Genomic DNA, 26,770 nt, shown 5'->3' on the forward strand with positions numbered 1-26,770 from the left:
TAATTGGATTCCTATTCATTCAGTGCCTTATACTAATGGATTTATGTTTAATGAAAAAAGATTATGTGTGACTGTTCCATTTCGATCATTTGTTTTGCATGAAATTCATTGTCCTCCATATCAAGGTCATAGAGGAATTATATCTACTTTGCATACATTGATTGAAGATTTTTATTGGCCACATATGGACACTGATGTATCTACTTTTGTATCTGAATGCTTAATTTGTCAACAAATTAAAAGACACCATGGTAAACAATATGGTTTACTAATGCCATTATCCATTCCATCACGACCATGGGAATAAATTTCAATGGATTTTATCATTGGTCTACCTAACACTAAAGCTAATCATGATATGATTTGGACTGTTGTAGACAGTTTCAGCAAACAAGCATATTTTATTCCATGCACGAAAACTTTAACTGCATCTCAAGCTGCTCAATTGTTTTTGAAAATTATTTTTACTAATCATGGTTTACCAAAAGTCATTATTTCTGATCATGATTCTAGATTCTGTAATAATTTTTGGATTACTTTGTTTGCTAACTTAGGAACAAAGATTGATTTTTTATCTGCATTTCATCCTGAAACAAATGGTCAAACAGAAGCTACTAACAGTACTATTTTAGATCTTTTGCGTGCTTACACCATTTCAAAACCACACACATGGGATACATATCTACATTTACTTCATTTTGCATATAATAACACACCACATGCAGCTACAAAGAAAGCATCATTTAAAATTATTTATGGATATCGATTGCCTACACTTGTTGCATCATTATCAAACAAAATTCAAACTGCTGATGATATTGCTAACATGCATGCTACTATTTTTTATGAAGTTAAAGATATGATTGCCAAAGCCTAGCAATCATACACAAAACAAGCAAACAAGAAATGATAGGCTATGAGTTTTAAAGTTGATGATTATGTTTGGTTACGAATTGAAAAACGCAGATTATAAAGTGTAGATAAACACCCCATTGTCAAATTAGCACCTAGGTTTTATGGACCATTCAAGATCATACACAAAATCAATGACAATGCATTTAAACTAGAACTACCACAACATTGGAAAATCCACAACACTTTCCATATCAGTTTATTACGACATTTTAGAGGACAACTACCTGTACACCCTGTCTATGAAAACCCTCCTTTGCTAGATGATGAAATTGAAATCCTTGAGCCTGAAACTATTATATACTGACTTTATGACCACTAGAACTAGCCGTAGATATTCTAGATATTTGGTCAAGTTTAAAAATCATCCTATTGAAGAGGCCCAATGGATACACGCTACAGATCTAAGTGCTTTTCCCACACTGTTAGCTCCACATTGAGCTAATAGCAATTGAGAACAATTGCTATCCCACCCCGATGGTATGATGCCAGGAGGCATATTCCACGGTGGATTCCGTGAGGTTTTGCGGTGGATTCCGTAAAATTTTATTACCGGGGCTCATACACAAGGTGGATTCCTTGTGTGAAAAGTCGATGGGGAATGCCTATCCTTTTTGGGTGTCTTGTTAATTTAGTGGGTGATTCCATAGTGGGTGATTCTGTAAAATACATATTTAAATTAATAAACGTTTATGAGTTTAGAGTGCGCACTTGTAATAAATTAAGGTTAGGATTGATTTCTAACCAATATATTTTTGTAGCTGAAGACTGCTAGGTATTCACTTTTGTTGGTTTAATTGTATTATTTTTCTAACAATTGTGAATGCTTCAGTTGATGTGTAGAGCAAGCAATGGTGGCATTGGAAAGCATTGGAGGATAGCGTGTATTCAAATTACCATCAATTTTTGATGGGCGAGTATCTTAGGCATGGCGCCTATATTTTGTCGTGCTTATTTACTAAAGCATTTGATATTTATTTATTATTTTTGTATGCGCATAGGCGCACGATTTAAATATTTGTATTGGACATTGTATCTGGGTACCGCCTGACTTCTTGGGCGCCCAATAGCTTTAATTCTTTAGTGGCACAAAAGAAAACACAAAAGCTAAAGCGTACTATTTTGTAAATTGGGCTATTTCTTGAGCTTGAAGATGAATAATATATAAAATACATGCTTTGTGGAGTGCTCACACAAGGCATGGGGGGAGATTGCACCCAATTGGTCTCTTGTTCATGTCTTGCAAGCTTCCTTCATTGGTTTTTGTGTAAAAAGTAGAGTTCTTTTGTTCTTGGGGACCTTCTGACGCTCACTACGTGTGCATACGGCGACCGATCTGTACACCAAAAAGGGCCTATCTCCAATCCTCTACCTTTGCTTTGTTTATCCTATGGTACAACTATGGCACAATTAATTTGATGGATTGCCCTTAAGACAATAGATGCCTAGCAAGGTTCATCTTCTCTTATTAATGGGTTGCCATAGCACTGCTTTTTGTTTTCCCATGATATCACATTGTGTTGTATTCAAATCCCCATCTTCTCAAGTCTTTACCCCAAAATTAATAGTAGCACATTTTCAAAAGTTCATGCACTCTCTAGGGCATTTAATGGCTTTAGTATCATTTAAGAAAAACCTTCATGCCACCTCTATACATGCCTTTTTCATACCATTCTTCACTGCAAAAGCCTCTATTGCTCCTCTCCTTTAGTCCTCTTGATGGTGGCAGTTATGGCTACATATATAGCAGCCTCCAATTTCCCCACATGAGAAAGCAATGAGAATGCTGATGTAGATACCAATATTTGGCCTCAAACCTTGGGTGAACAATTCTTCAAAGGATTCTTTGAAAAGCTCACTCATCCCATGCTAAGGACACCCCATGGTTTTTGGAAAAAGTAATGGAATTGTTAATTTGTGATGAAAGTCCAAAGGCATATCTACCATCTTATCTTAGGTCTTGACCCATTTGCAGCTTCTAGGACCACTTGCCATGCAGACACAAGCGTTTTAACTATTTTGAGAATTTGAATACTTATTCTTTGCTCAAACGAGAGAACATTTGCCTAGTAGAGGACATCTAAGTTAAGTTTCTTCATCTTCACTTTCACAAGCCGTGCTTTATTGAATTGCCCATGCATGTGAGAAATTTATTATCTTTGAACATGCCAAAAAAGAAGGACATGTGCTTTTTGTGCAAGTGTAGGAACATCAATCCCCCCCCCCTTTTCTAGAGGTGGTGATCAATCAAGTTATTGACTTCTAGCATCTTTCACCCACTAGTTGGTTGGAAAGTTGCAAACTCTCTTTGAAATCTTGCCCAACTACTTCCACAAAAGTTTGGCCCTATTGTTAAAAAAATTATCATAGAAGTGAGAATCACCCCAATGGGCATCCCAAATACCTAAACACTTGCTCCAATTCCACTACTTTGAAGATTGGCTCCCTTAGCAACTTTGCTAACTCTTTCAATCCTAGGAAAATAAACTTGATTTTTCTCACACTAGTCACCACCCTATAGAGTTCTGAAAAACTTTCATCAATACATCTACTAATTGCTTCTCTACTTGCACAATGTTGGAGTTATTGTTGCCAAATAATTGGGAGACCAAGTGTTTTCTTTTTGGTATAGGAAGCCCCTTGGTTAGTCCATGTTGCACCTTCAAATCCAAATTCCTAAGCAACGGATTGGTGATTATGGCAAAGAGTAATGGTGCATTGGGACACCCTTTCCCATCAACCTCTTTACCTCAGATGGAGTTAAGCATAGACCATTTACAAATACATCCTAAAGAGATTGAAATATCTCTACAAAAATACCATGATTCTTCCTCCATCATCTATGGTAGTGATGAGCTTTTGCTACTTCTTTTGCTCCATCAATTTATAAAATTAATTACTTGGAGCCTCACCCATAAGATACCATTGCCCTTCAACTAAATTTTTGCAACTTCAACTTTATGTTTTTGCATATCCTCAATTGAATGCCCCACTTCTTTGAGAAGTTGATAAAACATCCCATCACCAAAATACTTAGCAAGAGCCATAATAATATACTCCCTACATTCTACTAACATACAACCCTTTTTCAAGTCTATCCTGATCTTTGCCATACATCTTGGCAATGTCAATGATGATAGCTATGGATCTCATCTAGTTCTAGATTGGGTTAGCCATTGGATTGTTGGTTTGTTTCCAAGCATCCTTCAATTATGGGTTGAATCCTTCCCTTTCTAGAGAGGAGGTGCTAAACCTAAATAGAGATTGGCTTCCATTTCTTTCTCCAACTAAACCGATCCTTCTTAGATGGAATTCCTAGGCACCTCACATTCCAAGAGATTATAGAGAGCCAACTAATTAACATTGTATCTTTGTTTGAGCCTCCATAATCCCGAATAGAAAAATATTCTTGTCAACAAAACATTTGCAAGCAAGCTTTTAAAGGGAAAGCTTTTCTTTCTCACCTCCATTAGACGCCAACAAAGACTTTGGTGGTTGAATTTCTTTGTTTCCATCTTGCTTTAACTTTGACATCTCTAGGATTGACTGATAATTGGGTTTCTCCTTTTGAGGGTTTTTTGCTTTCTTGGATTTACCCTTCTCAATTTATGAGCTTTTTGCTTTTTACTTCTTTTGTGACTATGTTGCATGAAGTTCTTCCTTATCTTAACTCTTTTCCCCTTGGGTGCTTCTTAGCTCCATGCCTTTTTAGGCATTCCTTTGCAAAGCACCCACGTTCTTTGCATATGAAGCATGTAACCAAGAAGTGAGAGAATTCTACATTGACCAGTGACTCAATCCCATTAGGATCATAAAGCTAGAGCATCTCAAGGATCTTCTTCTTCTTATCCCAAAGTATGAAAGGCCTCTTGCTCCACTATCTGATGTTGTTTGTAAGAACATAGAGCCCTCTACGTAAAGCTTCTACTTGCACATTAACTTCTCCTTTTAGCAATGGAGGAAGTCCATGAAAACTTGCCCATATTGGGCATTCAATTTTCAATACCTCCTCAGTAATAAAATTGGCATTCCATGTGACCATGTAAACAAGGTTCCCTTTCAGCCAAACAACTGAACCCAAAACCCAATTTCATTTTTCTTTAGATAAAAGCAAGACAAAAAAGAAACCTATTGACAAGCACAAAAATGTGAGCACTAGTTTGACCCAAAGGTGAGCCAAAACCATCTAGCAAACTCATCCTCAAGGAGGACCTTCCCTTAAAATAAATGTACATGTCACATAGAGAATACTTAGTATAGCTTTACCGAATGCACGGCAACAAGAATACTACTCATGCACACATCACTTGCTTTCCAAATTCCATTGTGACTCTCTTCTTCTCACTAAAAGATTCAAGTCATCCCACACCTTCTTCTCTAGCTCTAACATGTTCGTGCTAGCAATGACAACATTAGCATAATCCATCTCCATCCTGTCATCTTTCTTCTATTGCTTTATGTTTGTGCTCTATGTTCCATCATCTCTTACTCCTCATGCACCCCACTGAACATGCTACATGCATGAAAGAGGGACTATATGCCACATATTGAACACTAAAGTTCCCTGGGTTGTTCTCGTCGAATTGTAAAGCTCTATTTATCATAGTTACACTAACTCTTTCAAGGTTTACTCCTTTGACGACCTCACTTTCATCCAATTTTATAACAAACTGCAATTTACCATTACATTACTCAATAGACATATTGTAGTGCATTACCATTGCCAAATTTGCTTTTAGTTCACTTAATACAACTGCCCTAGTTAATAGACTATGTGCCATGATCGTCTACTAAGAGCTCCCCTCTTCAAGTTTCCACATACTCATGAGGTTCGATGCCATTTATTCAAGGAAAAAGCTATTACAATTTCAAGAGTTTCTATTTTGCAAATGGATGGGTGTGCTTCTAGTTTGTAAGGGGCTCAAATAACTTTTGATAATTGTTTGTGCTTGTATTGATGCTAGGTATATTCCACACTTGGGGGGGGATTTTAGGGTAATTTCAAGATTTAGAGTCATGTCATTGAGTTGAATTGAATGAGACCCTTCTTTGTTTTAATGTGACAATGAAATATTTATATTGTCAAGAAAATTATTATTTTTTATTTTATTTGTTGATATGTAAACTATTTGTGCTATTTGTGTGGCGATTAAAAGTTATCAAAATGCATGAGTGTATCTTAGAGCACATGTATATTTTGGATACATACAAACATATCCATTACAAGTGTATATCCACATTGTCTTATTTGAGATTGTCTACATGGTTGATGGTTAAGCCTATTGATTGTGGTGTGTATTACTTAGCATGACTATGTTAGATATTATATGCAAAAACAATTTGGTTTAATGTGCATGCACATAATATTGTTCATAGCTTCATAATTTTTTGGAGTAAACATGGCTATATTAGGCACTATATACAAATTCATCTCACTTTACCATATAGAGACTTATTTTACTAGGTAAAGCTTCACATTTATCTAGTAAAATTAAAAACCTAGTTCCAATTTTAAAAACCCTAGTTACCAACTAGAAAACTTTCTGCATTTACTAGATACAAGTCTATTTACCATCTAGTTCAATGTCTAAAGTTCCTTGTGACACCTCGTCATCATGGCACATCCTTTTCCATGCAAGACATGCAAGATTTGAAGGGTAGGCTCGGTCTATGGAAGATTTGAGAAGTGGGCATGGCAACACCTAAGGTAGAGTCCCAATAATAATGTAGTATATATATGCGAGTAGGGAACAGGTAGGTATGTATCTCTGTCCAAGTGGCTAGCTTCCCTCGATGATGTTTTCTTAGCATGTGGGGGGGTAGTCATGTAGGTGAGGTGTGGGCGATAGAAACCCAAGTGCCCACCACAACCTATCAATTTTATAACGACTCGATCAAGCATACTTTCAAAGCCTTTGTAACGTGTTTGAGAGAGAGAGAGAGAGAGAGAGAGAGAGAGAGAGAGAGAGAGAGAGAGAGAGAGAGAGAGAGAGAGAGAGAGAGAGAGAGAGAGAGAGAGAGAGAGAGAGAGAGAGAGAGAGAGAGAGACTTGGAGAACAATACCAAGGATGCTTCAAGCCCAAGTCATAGCTCACATCTTAAGGTTTCAACCAGTGTACATCTATAAAGAGAGAGAAAGAGAGAGAGAGAGAGAGAAAGAGAGAGAGAGAGAGAGAGAGAGAGAGAGAGAGAGAGAGAGAGAGAGAGAGAGAGAGAGAGAGAGAGAGAGAGAGAGAGTGTGTGTGTGTGTGTGTGTGTGTGTGTGAGTGGGGGGTTTTAGCATGGTAGGAACAATCCAAAAATGAGAGACTCTCGGCACATATAGCCCTTTCTACTATAGAACTCTTGCTAAGAAAGAGTGATGGGGCCTTCCATTCACTTTTGGATTCTAACTTTTTAGCCTAACAGATGCTTGATGGAGCATTCTCTCTCTATTAGTTAGGCTAAGCTTTTGATAGCATCCAACATCCAACCCACCACATCTTTAAAACAAGCATGAGTTTTCTTGATGAAGTTCAACCTTATCATATGCCCACAAGTTTGACAAATTTTGGAACGTTTGAAGCATACATATGCCCTTGATTCAACTTTGGGGCACTAGGCAAGGAGGTTGATGGATTCAAGTTGAAAGTTGTCATGTGCCCAAGGTGAGAGAAATATTTGCCAAGCCAAAAACCCAAAGCTAACATAAACCACTTTAAATTACTACCACCACAATGTTAAATCAAGATTGCTTTGCCAAAAGCACTTGTGCAAGAACAAAGATGTTAATCAATATGCCTTAGGATTTGATTAACTCCAAAGTTAATCAAAATTCCTTGGGATCTGATTCCAAAACATTAAGAGCAAAAGTGATGCAATATTAACTCCTCCTATGAAGGAATCCCTTATGCTTAGAGCACACAATTCTCTAAATTTATTGCAATTCATTAGCTTTCAATCATCACATTCTAAGCATGGGCTCAACACGGGATTAATTCTCATGAGCATAGCATGTGGAATCCCTCTAATAACCTACCAAATTTCAAAATAAACAAGTGACATTCAAACTTCCTATTCCAATAAGGCCATATTCCATGTTATAACATCATGTAGTTATGCTCCAAAGGACTATGAAGCTTAGACCAAAACCTATGCACCATGCGATAAGAACAAAACAATGAAATATGCTTTCCACAAACCGTGTTTGCAAAGTGGGTATTATCTACTCAATTGTTTCCATTTATCCACCTTATATTTGAAATCTGACCATGACCACTCTCCATAAGCCCAGATTATACTTAGCAAAAGGTGTAGGTCTCTAAGAGGCTAGTATACCAAGGATTTGAGCTTGTTCATTGAGAACATCTAATGTAGTTTGACCCAAGAAGCATGAGCCTTAGTGATCCAGTTCTCTTTTCATGCTTCAAGAACAGATCTCAATTTAGAGATTAGGACAAGAGAATCTCTACAAACTCTACAATCTCTCAATTATGACTAGATTGAAGTTCTATGAAAAAGTATTCCATATACTTGTAATATGAGTAGCTCTACTAACATCCCAATTTCTACCAATTCCCCTAGCTGTCTAAGCACCAAGAGGATCTTTACGATCTTAGACAAGAGAATCTCTACGATGACTACAATCTATTGATTATGACTAGATTGAAGTTCTATGAAAAAGTCTTCCATATATTCATAATAGGAGTAGCTCTAATGACGTCCCAATTTCCACCAATTGCTTCATTGAGGACATAGTCATCTCTAAAAAGGGGCACTATTTATATTGGTCCTTACATAGAAACCAACCTTGTCAACCCACTTCATGATCATGGTCCATATGCCTTTCACTTGTTAACACTCCCAAAAAATATGATGCAAAGACTCCACATGCCGCTTGCATAAGAGACAAAGGGGAGAGGTTCTAATAGATTTAGCTAACCTCTCTTTAGGAGGCCACTTGTTTAGGGTTATTTTTCATGTGATTAAATTCAACTTCCTTGAAGGAGTGCTCAACTGTGTTTGTCTATAAGCACTTGCATAGAAGGCTTGCATAAGGACTTACATAGAAACCTTACATGCTATATTGGTTCATTGACTATATGCTTCAATAAGCACTTATATGCTACGATTCATGCATTGTGTACATGTTAACATGTATTGATGCTAGAATGGACATACAAATACAAAAAGTATTCATCAGGTCTAACAAATGTGGCATTGGTCCACCTAGTTGGCAAGAGGTCACCAAGTACCTATACAAGACATTGGCCTTGTTGACCTATGCTAGATTCCCTATTTCTCAAACAATCAATGTCTTGTTAAGCCACAACTACACATTCTCCATGCTTCCAAAAGTCTTCATCTTCACCTTCACATAATACATGGACTTTCAAACATCCTTTAAATGATTTTTCACATGTAGTCACAATGGCTACAAGATACTTGTGAAATACATATGAGATCTACCATATATATTCAAGTATGTTTGAAGGGACCCACATCCTTATCTCATTGAAAATTTATCATCTACAAGTAGTAGCAAATCCCCATCTCATGTTAAATCTATGTATCTTCGTAGAATTGGCCCAACCAATGCAAAAATGTTGTTTTATGATGCCCATATTAGAGGGCATAGCCTAGAATGACTAATAACTAATTAGTTATTGTTCATATATTGTGAAATTAGCATGTGCCATGTAGAAGTTAGGCCACATCCACAAAATGGCACCAAGGAGGCTTTTCACAAAGCTTCTGTCAAGATAACAATGTATGGCTCCTAATTGATCTACACATGGGTCCCTCCTTGTTATATGTGGCAAGGGATTTATAGACCAAGTTTGACATGAAATCAATAATCCCACTTTGTGAGCCACAATGTCATCGAACATGCATGACTCAACACATGAAATCAACAATCCCACTTTGTGAGTCACAATGTCATCTAACATGCAGAACTTAACACATGTATGTATGGATCATAATTATAAATGTGTGTGTAATGATTTTTAGCATATATATGTTTGCATGCATGCACCCCCACACACACACACACACACACACACACACACTCTCTCTCTCTCTCTCTCTCTCTCTCTCTCTCTCTCTCTCTCTCTCTCTCTCTCTCTCTCTCTCTCTCTCTCTCTCTCTCTCTCTCTCTCTCTCTCTCTCTCTCTCTCTCTCTCTCTCTCTCTCTCATTGTGTGGTGCAATAGAGGCTTGCCAATTGGCATGCACTATGAATTCTCTGTATGCTTGTCATGAGAGGCAGTCCTCTCCTACCACTTAGTGTGCATGCATGCATGTATATGTGTGTGCACACATACATGAACATATGTGGTAGGAGGGCCCATACAACTAGCATGCATCATGATTTCAACATATACATGTCATTAGCACTAATGTGACAATCCTCTCCTATCACTCCTTGTATATATGTGTATATACTCTATGTACATGTGCATGGCAAGGGAAGCCTACTGAATGTCATGTGCCACGCATGTCATGAGATCATTCTCCTTATTACACATTATTTACATTTTGAAGCTTTTGTGTGTATATATGTTGTATTGTGGGATTTATCAACTAGCATATGTCATGTATTCAACATACAGATGTCATGATTCCTCTATCTCATAATGTTTATGTGTGTGTGCATGTGTGCACGTGTGTGTTTTGAATCAAACGATGCTTATTAAATAGGCACTCAACTATAAATTTGCAAATGAGTGTCTTTTGGCAAGTATATCACAATTGACTTGGCATTGTGTCCTGAACTAGGCATAAAGATGTCATTTTGGTCGTGACATCCTCCGTTTCTCCATGGTTATTGTGGAGCCGCGCACGAGCTCTACCGCTAAGACCCACAGACCGCTTATTATTCAAGCGTTTCAAGTGAGCACCAATGGCTACCTCTCACATAGCCGACACACCATATCTCTCTCTCTCTCTCTCTATGAATGTAGTGAGCTTACCTTAATGCCTGATTGAGTTGCTTTCTCTCTCAAACACTCTGATAGCTCCACGAGTCTTGATGCAAGCTCAAGCATCCTCAAACCTCCAACTCCAAGCTCCATCCTCCATAGCCACATGCGAGACAAGAGAAGAGAAAAGAAGAGGAGAGAAGAAGAAGAAAGGAGATGGTGGAGAGCTTCACCTCCTTGATCCCTCACACTCACTTCCTCACACTCTCACACTCCCTCCATCAAGCACACACAAGTAAGTAAAGAGAAGAGAAGGAGAGGAGAAGATGAGTCCATTTTGCCACATACCAAAGAATGAGCTCCCATTCATCTTTTGAACTTTATATACAAAGCCCTAAATCCCATTTGGGCGGTCGTCCCCTTTTTACATGGCCGGTCATAAGCCCTTTTTTTCAATTGTCCTCCTATCTTCCTAGCTTCCTTCCTACTGCCCATCTACCTTTATAATTTGCACGGGTGGCACTCTTAAAATAAATCATGGTGCGCCTTGCATTTTTTTACGAAAGGATTGACTTGCACTTTTTCTTGTGCGCCTTTCTCCTTGATTTAGGACTTTTCTACACTTCTTGTATTTCCATATTTTTCTTGGTGCGCCTTCGTCTTCTATTTCACTTTTGCCTTGGCCTTGTCCTATGCTTTAGAGTTTCCCGATGTTCCACCTTGTTCGTCTAAGGGTTAACAGTTATGGATGGATACATAGTCCTAAATTTGGCCAAATAGTGTTCCACCATGCTACACATGAATAGATAAGTAACATGCATTTAGTTGTGTACTTGATTTAAAAAATCCTAATATGCTAATGGTTTGATGGGATATGCATTTAAGTCATATATTTGGCTTAAAAATATCATCACCTTTTTGAACTTAATAACTAACAAATTAATGCAATTTATGTCACATTTTTAAATTACTTTTATGTCATACAAATGTGTTTTTAAATTGAAGATTATATGCAATACCAACTTAACTTAAAATTGATATGATGCAAGTATATTTTTAAATAATAATTATGCAATACCAATTCAACTTAGAATTCATGTCATGCAATTTTTTTTTGCTAAAGATATAATTATCACACACACACACACACACACACTCACTCACACACACACACACACACACACACACACACACTCTCTCTCTCTCTCTCTCATTTTTTAACTTAATGGCCAACCACTTAATGTAATTTATGTTACATTTTCAACATCTTCTATATCATGCAATTGTGTATTTTAATTAAAGACTATATGCAACACCAATATAAATTAAAATTAATATCACACGATTGCGTTTTTAATTTAAAGATTATATGTAACACCAATATAACTTAAAATTGATATCATACAGTTATCTTTTTAATTAAATATTATATACAACACCAATTTAACTTAAAATTGATGTCATATAATTGCATGCTTTAACTAAAGATAAAATTGAGAAGTCTTCACGAAACAATCAAAATTTTTTAATGTGTGCATAAATTTTAACAAATTATTCTTATATGCATGTTTTTGTTCATTTGTAATTGTGAGTTTTAACAAATCCATTTTAATAAATTGCTTTTATAGGATATAATTTAATCCTTTGCTACAAGATTATTTGCAATACATCTAACTTGACTTGTTAGATTAAGCTTTTCATAGAGTGTAACTTAAGCCATTGTCATGAGTTTATATGCAAGTAATCTAGCTTTGTTAAGATGGCAAGCTCAATACGTGTGGATATTGATGATGGACCACTTGACTAGATGGGTCCACACATCTACACTTAGCATGTCAATGGTCATTATGATCCTCACATGCCCATTGATTTATCACTTATTATATTTAGTTTGTTATACCTACCTACAGTTGACATAGTTATATTGTCACAGTATAGTCAGTTATGCCCTATTGGACTTAGTAGGCCACTTTTCTTTATGTTTTATCTTATATATACATTGAGTACATTGTATTGTATGTGAAAGAAGTAGAAGAAATCAATAAGAAAACATTTTGGCCACCATCTCTCTTCTTGTGTTCTTGAGTGAGCTTTCTCTTATGTGTATGGTGTGTGTTTAATGCAGCACACGATTCTTGATATGGTATCGGAGCAGCGCTATTAAGAGAGGCTGGTTTTGAAGGCTAAAGTGAAGGAGAAGAAGCAAGGATTCAAGTAAGCAAGCAATGGGTAAGAAGCTCTCCCATTCTTCCACTCTTTCTCTCTTGGATAGTGCATGTGGAGGCACTAGAAGTAGGGCAAAGTGAAAATCTCATATTCTTGTGAGATTTGGAGTGTGAATAGAGCACTAAATATTATATAGATAAATCCTTTAGGGTTTGCCATAGGTTTTTTGGCCATTTGAGGCCGTTTCGAGCCCCGTTTTGGACACGCAAGGTTACGATCAAAATTGCAATTTCAGAGTATATTGCAGTTTCGACTGTGTTGGCCGAAAGTGGATGCATAAGTTATAGATTTTAAATATATAATTTTTTGAGGTGTTTGCCAAGAAGTAAACATAAGTTTTATTTGCAAACACACTATAGATTACATGTGCTACTGAGTAATCAGTGAAAAAGGCTACTTGGTGTATTGTTATATACTTGTCATGACAGGTTACAAAAGACTTGCTTATTGTTTTGTATCATTTTTGTGATAGTGGCAAAGAACAGTGTGAAAACTCCATTATTGAGAAGTTGGACAAGAACAACTACCCATAATGGAAGCTCTATGTGACAAACTTCCTTATTGAAAAAGACCTTTATGAGTTTATTTCAGGTGAAGAAAATGAGCCAAAACTGAGTTACCTTGTGACTTTGTGCTGATGAATTAAAGGCATGGAAAGAATGGAATGTAAAGGACAAAAATGTGATATACTATCTATCTGCAGTCATTTTATAATACTATGTTGGGGTATGTTAGGAATATAGAAACTTCACATGTATCTTGGACAATTTTTAAGTACATGTTTTCAGTAGCTACAAAGGCATAGAAGATTCAATTCAAGCAAGAGTTGAATACTTTAAACAAAGGAAAAATGACTGTCAATGAGTATGTTTTGAAGGTGAGGAGTATTGTAGATGCTTTGGCAGCGATTGATGCAATGCCTGATGATGATGATTTGGTTTTATCTACTTTAGGTGACCTTAATAATAAGAAAGCTTGGAAATCATATATCACTTTTGTATGCGTACAAAAGCCATTTCCAGATTTTGATGAGTTGGTCTCTTTCACGATCATTAAAGAGATCAATATGCAGCGTGACTCATCTAAAAGAATTGGCGAATAGGTCCAAGCATTTTACTCAATTTTAGAAAGGATACATAGCAAATCCTCTTTGAGAGACCATGGTATGAAATATGCTAGTGATAACCAAAAAAATAAGTTAAATTAGAAATTTGGTGAAATGCAAGTTTTAGGAGACTGTGGAAACTTTAGAGGCGAGGGGAGCTCTAGAGGAAGAGGTGGATGGTAGAACAAAGGTTTTGGAAATTCTACTATTGTTTGCCATTATTATGGAAAAACAAGTCATATCACAGTTCATTGTCATATTAAGAAGGATGATATATGCATGATGGTAAATTGCAACAAGTAAACTATGCATTGTCTTCATGATAGAACAAAGACAAAAATGAGCATTTATTTGTTATACAACATATGATGAATATTGTTATAGAAAAAGGGAAACATGATGATGTATGGTATATTGATTCAAGTACATTTAATCATATGACTAGTAATGCTGAATGGTTTGGAGAGATGTAGGATTTACAAAATCCAAGTTATGTATAGATGGGTAATGATCTAAAAGGTAAAATCACTATCTCCATAACCAAGGAGTATGCATCTGTGTGACATAGGCTCATGTGGCATACTGACAGATGCCTGGCAGCCAAACATCCTCAAGTGATCATAGGAGGGTCTCATGCCACTCCATGCCTCATGCGGAGTAATAACATCCAAAGAGAAACACGACGTCCGATTAACCAAGTAGACTGCTGTCATAAGGGCCTTAGTCCAAAATCCATAAGACAACCTAGTTGTGGTAAGCATAGAAGCAACCTTTGCTTGTAAAGTCAGGAACATGCCATGAGCAATCCCATAATACCGTGGGCATAAGAAATCAATGCCATATTGCTGACAAGAGATTTGTAAGCTCGGAGAGATAGCATGACTCTTATAATCCATCTGCAAGCATCTAGGCTTGCTACTAGCAGAATCCATAAACCTGTCAAGCATAGTAACAACATCCTCAATCAGTACACCAAAGGGTAAGCCCGAACACAATGGGAAGCATGATCCATGCGAGTCACAAAATACGACGCTCCACCAAGTGACTGGGAAGGCATAGGTCCATATACTGTAACATGGACTAGATCTAGAGAAGCATGCATCACACGATCACCATAAGACAAAGAGGCTCTGCACGGACCATGAGTACAATGAGGGCAAGTAGCATGGGGAAGAGCAGGCAATAAGCCCATATCACATAAAGCATCCATCTCAGTGTGTCGTACATGGCCTAGGTGACAATGCCATAACAATGCATGTGGTATCTGCATAACTATAACCATAGAATCTCCCACATGAGAGACATGCACTACATAATCACTGCTATATCTAGCACCTCTGGCCAATATCAAGCAACCATGATGGATTTTCCATGAAGTATCCCCAATATCTGTTGAGATGACAAGCTTAACACATGCGGACATTGATGATGGACCGCCTGGTTAGATGGGTCCATACGTCTACACTTAGCACGTCGGTGGTCATTATGTATCTCACATGGCCACTGACTCATTACTTATTATATTCAGGTCGCTACACCTATTCACAGCTGGCATAGTTATAGCGCCAGTCGACTAGTGTAGTCGGTTATTCATTGTTTGACTTAGTAGGCCACTTTCCTTTTATGTTGTATCTTATGTATACTTTGGGTACATTGTAAAGAGTGTGGAAGAAGAAGAAGAAATCAGCAAGAAAACGTTTTGGCATCCATCTCTCTTCTTGTCTCTTGAGTGAGCTTCTCCTTGTGCATTCTGTGTATGTTTGGCGCAGCATCTTGAGCAACCCCCTCCACCACGTGATTCTTGACATGGTATCAGAGCTACGCCATTGAGAGAGGCTGATTTCGAAGGTTGAAGCAAAGGAGAAGAAGCAAGGTTCGAGCAAGCAAGCCACGGGTAAGAAGCTCTCCCATCCTTCAACTCTTTCTCTTAAATAGTGCCTGTGGAGGCACCGGAAGCAGGGCAGAGCAAAAATCTCAGATTGCAGTGAGATTTGCTGTGTGCGAAGAGCACTGTGTATTCTGCAGATAAGCCCTTTAGGGCTTACCCGCAGTTATTTTGGGCATCTGAGGTCGTTTCAGGGCCTGTTTTAGAGTCGCAAGGTTGCAGACAGCAGTGTCAAGGTACGCTGTGACTTCGATTGTATTGACCGAACGTGGGTGCGCAGGTTACAGATTTCAGATCTGTAAGTTCAAAGGTGTTTACCAGTGAGTAAACACAAGGTTTATCTGCAAACTGGTTGCAGATTGCATGTATTGTTGACCAGACGGTGAAAAAGGCTGTCTGGTGTATTGCTGTGCACTACAGGTCAAGGGTTGCAGAAGATTTGCTTGCTGTTTGGTATTAATTTTGTGATAATGGCAGAGAACAGTGGAAGCCCCATCATTGAGAAGCTCGACAAGAACAACTACCCTTCATGGAAGTTCCGTGTCACGAACTTCCTTATTGGAAAAGGCCTCTACGAGTTCGTTTCAGGTGAAGAAAAGGAGCCGGAGATGAGTGATCCTCCAACTGCAGAAGAGACAAAGGCACGGAAAGAATGGAATGCAAAGGATAAAAATGTTATGTATTGGTTATCTGCAGTAATTGATAATAATATGCTGGGACATATTAGAAATGCAGAGAATTCATATGCAGCTTGGACCATACTTGAAAGTATGTTTTCTGTAAATACAAAGGCACGAAAGATTCAACTCAAGCAAGAGTTGAATACATTAAAGAAAGGGAAGATGTCTATCAATGAGTATGCACTGAAGGTAAGAAGCATTGCAGATGCATTGGCAGCGATTGATGCAATGCCCGATGATGATGATTTGGTGTCGTCTACCTTGGGTGGACTTAACAATGAAAAGGCTTGGAAGTCTTTTGTAACTTCTGTATATGTCAGAAAGCCATTTCCAGATTTTGATGAATTGGTCTCCCTTATGATCACTGAAGAGATCAACATGCATAGTGAGACATTTGAAAGAAGTGGTGAACAGGTCCAAGCTTTCTACTCCAGTTCTGGAAGGAGATGTGGCAGGTTCTCTTCAAGAGGCCGTGGTACAGGACGTGGTAGTGACAACCAGCAAAACAGATTGAATCAGCAATTTGGCGATATGCAGGTTTCAGAAGGTTGTGGTAACTTTAGAGGTAGGGGGAGCTTTAGAGGAAGAGGTGGATGGCAGAACAGAGGTTCTAACAACTCTGGTATTGTGTGCCACTACTGTGGCAAAACAGGTCATATTGCAGCCCAATGTTATGCTAAGAAAGATGATATCCGCAGTGGTAAGTTGCAGCAAGGAAACTATGCATCGTCTTCACGACAGAATGAAGACAAAAATGAATGTTTGTTCGTTATGCAGCATATGCTGAATGCTGTTACAGGAAAGGGAACACATGAAGATGTTTGGTATGTTGATTCAGGTGCATCCAATCATATGACCAGCCATGCAGAATGGTTTGAAGAGATGCAGGATTTGCAGAATGCAGGTTATGTGCAGACGGATGATGACTCATGCCACCCAATTTCACACATTGGAAAAGCTCCCTTGTCCTTGCATGATGGTAAGACAAAGAGTCTTTCAGATGTATTACATGTGCCATCTATTACAAAGAACTTGGTGTCAGTCGGTCAAATGGTAGAGCAAGGATTGCAAGTCAGATTTAATGCAAAGGGCTGCTTTGTGGAAGACTTCAATGACAAGTGCAGGTTGGTAGTAAAGGGAAGTAGAGTTGGACGTATGTTCACTCTAGATGCTGGAATTCCTACTATGAATGCTGCTATGTATGCCAAAGGAAAAGGTGTTGTTGCAGACATTGAAATTTGGCACAAACGCATTGGACATGCAAATGTACAAAGGCTGAAATTAATGCAGTCCAAAGGGTTGGTTACAGGTTTGCCTACATTTAAAGTTGCAGAATTTCAGAAGGTATGTGAAGCATGTCAGTTTGGTAAGCAGGCAAGACAACCCTTTTCACATGACAGAGATGTAAGCAGAAATATTCTTGATGTTGTGCATACAGACATTTGGGGGCCTACACAAAATGTATCTCTTGGAGGTAGTTCATACTTCGTCACATTCATTGATGATTGTTCTAGAAAGCTGTGGGTATATTTTATGAAGGAAAAGAGTGAAGCTTTTGAGCACTTTAGAACTTTCAAGGCTGCAGTTGAAAGAGAAACATGCTTGAAAGTAAAGTGTTTGAGGTCAGATGGAGGGGGAGAGTACCTCTCCAATGAGTTCAGTGATTTTCTGAGGTCTCATGGGATAAAGAGATAGTTCACATGCAGGTATACCCCACAGCAAAATGGGGTTGCAGAAAGGAAAAACAGGCATATTGCAGAAGTTGCACGTGCCTTGATGGCTGAAAAGAATATGCCTAAGCATTTTTTGTCTGAGGCTGTTCATACTGCTGTTTATATTATGAACAGAACTCCCACAGCTGCAGTTCATGGTATGACCCCCGAAGAATGTTTTACAGGTAAGAAGCCTGATGTTTCACACTTGAAAGTATTTGGATGCATTGCGTATGTTCATGTGCCAGATGAAACTGGATCCAAAGGCTGAAAAGTGTGTCTTTATTGGATACTCTTTAGAGCAGAAAGGGTATCGCTGTTACAACCCTGTCACATGTAAGTTCAGAGTGAGCAGGGATGCCATCTTTGATGAAATGAGCAGTTGGTATGCATCTAGTGGTGATGCATTGGATGATGATGATGATCATGACACTCATGTGCAGGCTGAAAAGCAAGAATCACGAACTCTTAGCGGACCAGAGACATCATCTAGTAGTCCTTGGTCTGGGAGACTAAGGAGTACCTCTACATCTTCGGGTGCATCTAGTAGCACTACAGATAAAGACAAAGGAAAGAATAAAGTGTCAGAAGGCATTGATGCAGTTCTTGATGGAGACTCCAGTGGCTCAGAGAGCTTGGATGATGAGCTTGGCATTCCTTCAGTGAGGACTCCAGGTGTGCAGAGAGCACGCGTTAATGCAAAGACTCCATTGAGTGATCCAGTGGTACGTAGGTCTAGCAGGGTGAGATACCCTGTTAAAAGATTTGGTTTTGAAGGTTATACAGCTCACCATTATGCTTATATGGTGAAACTAGTTGAGGATGTTGAGCCCACATGTTTTGAGGAGGCTGTTGGTCATGCTCATTGGGATGCAGCAATGGATGAGGAGATGGTTGCATTAGAGGCCAATAAGACTTGGGATCTAGTATCATTGCCGAAGGGAAAGAAAGCTATTGGATGTAAGTGGGTTTATAAGATTAAGCACAATGCAGATGGTTCTATTAGCAGGTACAAAGCTAGGCTAGTTGCAAAAGGCTATGCCCAGACATATGGCATAGATTACGATGAAACCTTCAGTCTAGTTGCTAGGATGGCAATTGTCAGATGTGTGATTTCTTTGGCAGCAGCCAAAGGTTGGAGATTGCAGCAAATGGATGTAAAGAATGCCTTCTTGCATGGTGATTTGCAGGAAGAAGTGTATATGAATCAGCCAGCAGGTTATGAAGATTTAGAGCATCCCACGTATGTGTGCAGGTTGAAGAAGGCACTCTATGGGCTCAAGCAAGCACGTAGAGCATGGTCTGACAAGATTAGAGAGTATCTTGTCAATATTGGCTTTTATGTTTCTGATGCTGATCACTCACTTTATGTGAGAAAGGGAGATGTAGGTTTGGTCATCATAGTCATCTATGTGGATGACTTAATTATTACAGGTGATAGTGATAGTGGAATTGCTGAAGTCAAGGGTTGTTTGAAGATGAAGTTTGAGATGAAGGATTTAGGTGAGCTAAGGTACTTCCTTGGCATTGAGGTGATCAGATGTGATGATGGTATATGGCTGTCCCAAAGACAGTATGGCTTGGATATGTTGTCCAAGTATGGTATGACTGCATGCAAACCACTTTCAGTCCCGTTGGAGCAGAATGTAAAGTTGAGTGCTGATGTTGGGGATGAGATAGAAGACCCTACTATGTTCAGGAGGATAGTGGGGAGTTTGATCTACATGACCATTACAAGGCCAGACTTGAGCTACGTTGTTGGTCTTGTGAGTAAGTTTATGCAAGTACCTAGAAAGCCACATTTGGATGCAGTCAGACGCATATTGAGATATGTGAAGTCCACATTACATTATGGACTTTTCTATGAGGCAGGTACAGATGTACAGGTATTTGGATACACAGATGCAGATTGGGCTGGTAGTATGTCTGATAGAAGATCTACCAGTGGATACATGTTCTCTCTTGGTAGTGCAGCAGTTGCATGGAGCAGTAAAAAGCAATCTACAGTTGCTTTGTCGAGTACAGAGGCTGAGTATAGAGGTGCTGCTGTTGCAGCATGTGAGGTAGTATGGCTGCAAAAGCTATTGGCTGATTTGGATGTGCAGGTGGAAGGTCCAGTTGTCATTTATTGTGACAACATGAGCAGTATACAGTTGGCTAGGAACCCTGTGTTCCATGCCAGGACAAAACATATTGAGGTACACTACCACTTTGTGAGAGAGAAGGTACTAGCAGGTGAGATTGACTTGATGTATGTCAGCACACAGGATTAGATAGTTGACATCTTCATGAAGGCATTGGGTATAGAGAAGCTTCAAAAGTTTCGAAGCTTACTTGGAGTTGCAGAGATGTAGTTGAGCTTGAGGGGGGGTGTTGAGATGACAAGCTCAACACATGTGGACATTGATGATGGACCGCCTGGTTAGATGGCTCCACATGTCTACACTTAGCACGTCGGTGGTCATTATGCATCTCACATGGCCACTGACTCATTACTTATTATATTCAGGTCGCTACACCTATTCACAGCTGGCATAGTTATAGCGCCAGTCGACTATGTAGTCGGTTATGCATTGTTTGACTTAGTAGGCCACTTTCCTTTTATGTTGTATCTTATCTATACTTTGGGTACATTGTAAAGAGTGTGGAAGAAGAAGAAGAAATCAGCAAGAAAACGTTTTGGCATCCATCTCTCTTCTTGTCTCTTGAGTGAGCTTCTCCTTGTGCATTCTGTGTGTGTTCGGCGCAACATCTTGAGCAACCCCCTCCATCACGTGATTCTTGACAATATCTTGCACCATGCAACTGACTGACAGAGATCAAGCTCTTACTGAGCGTAGGTATATGCAAGACATCATGGAGCATAAGAGAAGACCCATCTGGCAAAGCCAAGTGTATATCCCCTGTACCAATAACATGACAATCCTGCTCAAGGCCCAAAGAAATACATCCATCAACCTCCATGTAAGAAGAGAACCAAGCTCTATGCGGAGTAACATGACAAGATGCCATATTGTCTAAGAGCCAATAAAAGGTATAGGCCATATCACTGAGCAAGTAATCTACAAGGTAACATGATGCCAGGAGTCTAGGCTGGGCTGCATCATCATGGGTAACTACATGCACCATACCACTACCAACAGTGGTCTCACCTACTGTATCACTGACTCTGCTCTCATGTCTAGTGCGGCACAATCTTTTTTTCTCTCTAATCCACTTGAAGCATTTACACTTCACATGCCCTGTCTTTCCACAATGAAAGCAAACAGAACCTATGAAACCTGTAGAAGAGGAAAACTGCTCTGTAATAGCATGAGTAGGGCTATCCAATACATCCAAGGAGCTCAAAGAATCAAGGAAACTCTTATCAGAGAGAACAGACTCATCAAGAGGACTATCTGCATGACTAGAAGAGCTAGAAGTCGTCATAACATACTGCAAAGGGGACTCATCCAAAACAGAAGGGGAGAACACCAAGGCATCAACCACGGTTACAAAAGCTCCCACACACGGACAAGCCTAGCAAACAAAAGAATGACATATCCAACCACTGTAGCTCACATCGATAAAAGCATAAGCATGCCTTGGAGCCATAAATGCATAAGCATCCCTGAAATATAGGAGTATACATAACTTTGTAGTGTCTCATACCATTTACTAACATACATGTCCAGCAAAGAACGGCATGTGGCAAATAAACCTGCAAGAATCAAGCTCTAATAAAAGCCCAAATATATGTGTAAAAGCATCCAGGTAAGAGGATCTGTAAAATACATAGTAGTAGACCATGTGCATACACGGGTGGCCATAAAGATCAACTACTCCCTCACATACACGGGCAATAGTAGCCCAAATAGCATAGATGCCATACAATAGAGAAGCAAGACAACCATAACTGTAAATCCGAAGCACTATCCAAGTCCATTAATTAGTAAGTATCCCACATATCAAATGCAAACGAGCAATCACAACTCAATAGGCAACTGCCAAAATAAGGGAGGAGTTCACTACTCAATACATGTAAGTGCATCCAAGTAATAGCCAAGATCCATAATTAGAGCATCAAATCCCATATAGCATCCAAGGTCGTAACGGAAAAAGCCAAGTCAATGTCCAACTGCTCAAGGGAATACTCAAATGAATGTTGAGACGAGCTCAAGCAACTGTCATCCACAGCCAAAGCATAAAGCATTCACCAAGGCATCATAATCCGTACTGGGTAGCCTAGGCATAAACCATGTCATAGATGAAATGCGGCCTACAAAGAAGTGACATTCAAACCTAAATCGAGAACTAATCTTAGCTCAAAAGCATTCTGGAGCATATACAAGACATGTGGCATAGTCCAAATGCATCATGGCATCATATGGAGTAGCCGAGAGGAGCACCCTGTGACCAATGGGCATAACCCAACTGTAGCATAAATAGCTTCAGCCCTGAAGTTTTCAGCAGAAAATAATAATCTAAACTGAGTAAAATAATGCTCAAACCAAGCTCAAATCAAGTGCCCACCCATAGGCATACATTCCCAGACATGTAGCTGGGCATAATCGGGCATCAAATGCCAAGACCTGTAAGCATAAAATTGAAGTAGTAGGTGGCTACCCTATTTTAGACAAATCTGGGCTTGTTCAAAACAGTCAATGGCTGAGTTAAATCAGCTCCAAATGCATCTCACATAAGAGACATAACATCCACAAGTGATCGGGTATCAATAGACATCAGTAGAAGCATCACATAAGCCATAGGCATACAAATACATGCTGTCTCAGACCTAAAATCTATTGCAAAATATTCTATCATTAAAATTTGGCAAATTCAACATCACCATCGTGTCCGGAGCATGCCAAAACCCCAACTTAGACTCTTACTTTGCTTGAATCGGGTATGATAAAAAGAGTGATTTTTGAGCCATTTTTGCAAACATGTGCAAATAAAATGTGAGCATGCTACTGTACTTGAGGGGCCAAATCAGGGTGGGTAGCCCAATGAAGGCCCACAATAGGCCTACACAAGCTTAGGACAAGTCCAAGCAAAAGGTGAAGAGAACAAGCTTCAATGATGGAAGCTATGGCTGCCTCTTCATGAAACCCTGCTGTTCATGTCAAAGAATGGCTGAGAACTGAGTGAAAAGCAAGCTCTCATACCTCGTGTAGATGCCAGGGAAGGCGGAGAAGTGCTCACGAAGGAGCTACTCTGATACCAATTGAAAGGGATGCAGGAGATGCGGGAGAGAAGAGCACATACAATGTAGGTATTGTCAACAATGTTATGACAGCCTTATTGCACTTTCATATATATATATGCATAAAGAATATGGGCGATCACTGTACACGGGTAGGCCCAAGGGCCTTTTACCCAACATTCAAATAAATTTACTGTTAGAGGTGGCAAACATGGCAGGCATGATAATGATCATAAGGGCAGGGACTCTCAGAAGTCCAAGTCCAAGTCACGTGGTTGCAGTAAGTCTCGTGGACAAAAGTCTGATCTTACATGTCATTATTGTGGGAAAGTAGGATATACCATAGGCTTTCCATCCACTATCAATCGTTTGAAAAGAGCTCGCGAACAAATTATTCTCAATCAGCATGAACTCATCACATACAATTATTACAACACACATAAACACTAACACAACCATCGGAATGACACCTCCAAAAAGAGAGATATATATTATTAAGAATCATCCAAAATACATTGCAAAGGCATCAATGAAGGTGATCCCTTTTGAAGGCTTGGTGGTTGCAAAAACAATCCATGGAGAAGGATTCATCTACAAATATCTTTGGAGGATTTTGAAAGAACTGCAGGCAGCACATCCTTTCTAGCAAAATAAGGTATTTGCTAGGTAGACATAGGGCATGAAAATACAGGACATCCAACTGTTGGTAGTCAATGTTCACATTGACATTCATACAAAGCTTGGAATGTCCTTTTGATCATTATGAGAATGCCTATGCATGTATGCTAGATACCAAGCAAAATGAGCTGTCAACCTCACTGAAGGATCTAGAGATTGTGAATATTGGTGAGCAAAATGAAGGTAGTTCTAGTATGCTTGACTGGAAGTTGTCCAATCCCCTGGAATTATTGGCCACTTTATCTGTGGTCTTGTTAGAGAATCAGTCGAGCTCCATCCTCGTCTTCTTGGAATCTACTGGTCAAATCCTTCATATTCACTAACCAACTGAGGGGGTTGAGAAATAGAAGTGGTAGGAGATGGAAGTGGAATAAGTAAAAAAGGATGAAGAGATGGATAGGCAAAATCATAAAAGGAGGAATAAGATAAAGAAGGAGTGGCTGAAAACTTAACGGAATCAGTTACGAAATGTGTTAATTGATAAACAGGAAAAGTAGAAGCTATATGGATAGATGGTGAAGGGCATGGTGGAGAAGGGAAAAATACTCTATCTTCGATAAAAGAACAATAGGTAAATATGGAAACTTGAGGAAAAGATTGAGGTTGGAAAAGAAGGGGTAAGATTGCTGTTGAATTGGTTTGATAAAGGGAAAGATAGGTATCATAGCGATGAGCCATTTGTTGGTAGTACAGTAGGCTAGGAACAGAGGGACCTAAGACAGATCTTCTTTGATAGGCATAAAAAAAGGTTGAATCAAATGGATGGTTTTTGGAAATGTAAGCTAAGAGATCCACCCTCAGTTGGTTAGTGCTCTGTACATAGGTAGAAGCTGTATTCTGATGTTGATTTAGGACCACAAAATCAATCATTGAGTGCCAGGAATTATCAGGGAAAGTAGCCACTTTTGAGGAGTAACACTGGAACATGTCATCTATCTGCAACTCCAAATAGTTGACATACAAGACAGCTTGGAAAACCACGTCCCCCACATACCAGGCCATATCTACTTCATTTGGAATCAACAGATCACCTCGTAGATACATGTAAGACAGCAACATGGTATCCGTTGTCATAGAATCTTCAAACACCATACGGACCACTTCTGTCAGCAACTCAGGAGACCAAGCCCCACTCCAACCATCCTTTGGAAGAAAAGATCCATTGTTGAAAGCTTCATATAGAAGTCCAACTTTTGCAATTGATAGTAGACAAAGAAAGAATGGTTCGGAGGAATATACTCCTGGAAGTGCTCAAATGTTGACCATAACAAATCCATCCTGGACTGCAGTCTTTCCACTTTATCTTGGAACAAAGGACATAATGTGGCCTGTCTCTGGAGAACTGCCAAGTCCTCTTAGAGATAGAAGGAATCAGAGGAACATTAGGGCTTAGAGGAACAGACCGTGACTGCTTCAGTTGGTCTTGCAACTGCTTTGATTTGGGAAGCTTGTGATTCCACTGTGTCATGAACAGTTTGTAAGGCTGAGAGTTTTGCATCTAAAAGAGTCTAAAACTCTTGAGCTTCTTTGAACATTCTCTCCTTCTCCTCTGAGAGTCTAGTGACCTCTGACTGAGCTTCTGTTAACTGAATCTTCAAAGAAGATATCTCTTCTCTTTGGGTCTCAATCATTTGGGTCTTCTGCTCCATCTGCTTAAACAGATCTACAAGTGTGTGTTGAGATATCGAGCTCCACTCGTGATATGCCAGGGTGACCGTTGTGCATTTATGTCACCAACTTATCAGTTGCAGATGCGGTTGGTACACCGCCCATGAATAATAGCTAGATGACAGCTATCCTTATCTACTCTAGTTCGTGGCTCAGTTAGTATGCCACCTTAGTTAGTTGAGTTTGGTTTGAGACCCATATATAGGGTTCTTCTATTTCTTTGTACAAGAGTTCTTTTTGGCTTACACAACTAAGAAGAGGAAAACTGTTTTCAGCCTTCACCCTTGTGTGTATTCCCCCATTGTGCAAGCAAGAAAGCTGCAAGTGAGACTCCTTCCTTCTCTCCCACAATCTTGACATGGTATCAGAGCCTTGTTCGTGGTAAGGAGCTCAAGAAAGCAAGCCAAGCTCGTGGTGTTCTGGTAAGAGGAGCAGTGTTGCTTTCATTTTCTGTTTTGGGAGCAGATCTCTGCAGGTAGCACAGTCGGAAATTGCAAGAGTGCATTGTCTCAGGTTGAGACGCCCTTCGTGGTGAAGCAAGAGGGCAGTATATGCTGCGGACAAGGGCTTTAGCTCCAGGTGACCCTGTTTTTTTTATTTGAGGCCATTTCGGGGCCTGTTTTGGAAGCGGAAGTTTTCTGCACGCACTCAGGAAAAGGCCCAGTTTTATGCTGTGCAACCACTGTTCTACAGGTCGATGAAAAGTTACTGTAGAAATTGCATCGTATGCCTGTGCGCAGAGACATTGGGAGTTACAGAATCATCCTTGCTTCCTGTTTATGCAAAATCATCACTAGGAAGTGACTGTGTGGTCAAAT

This window comes from Lygodium microphyllum, chromosome 2, assembly GCF_053477565.2.
Source record: "Lygodium microphyllum isolate KBCC chromosome 2, Lygodium_microphyllum_v1.1.10, whole genome shotgun sequence".
In the NCBI taxonomy this organism is placed as follows: Eukaryota; Viridiplantae; Streptophyta; class Polypodiopsida; order Schizaeales; family Lygodiaceae; genus Lygodium; species Lygodium microphyllum.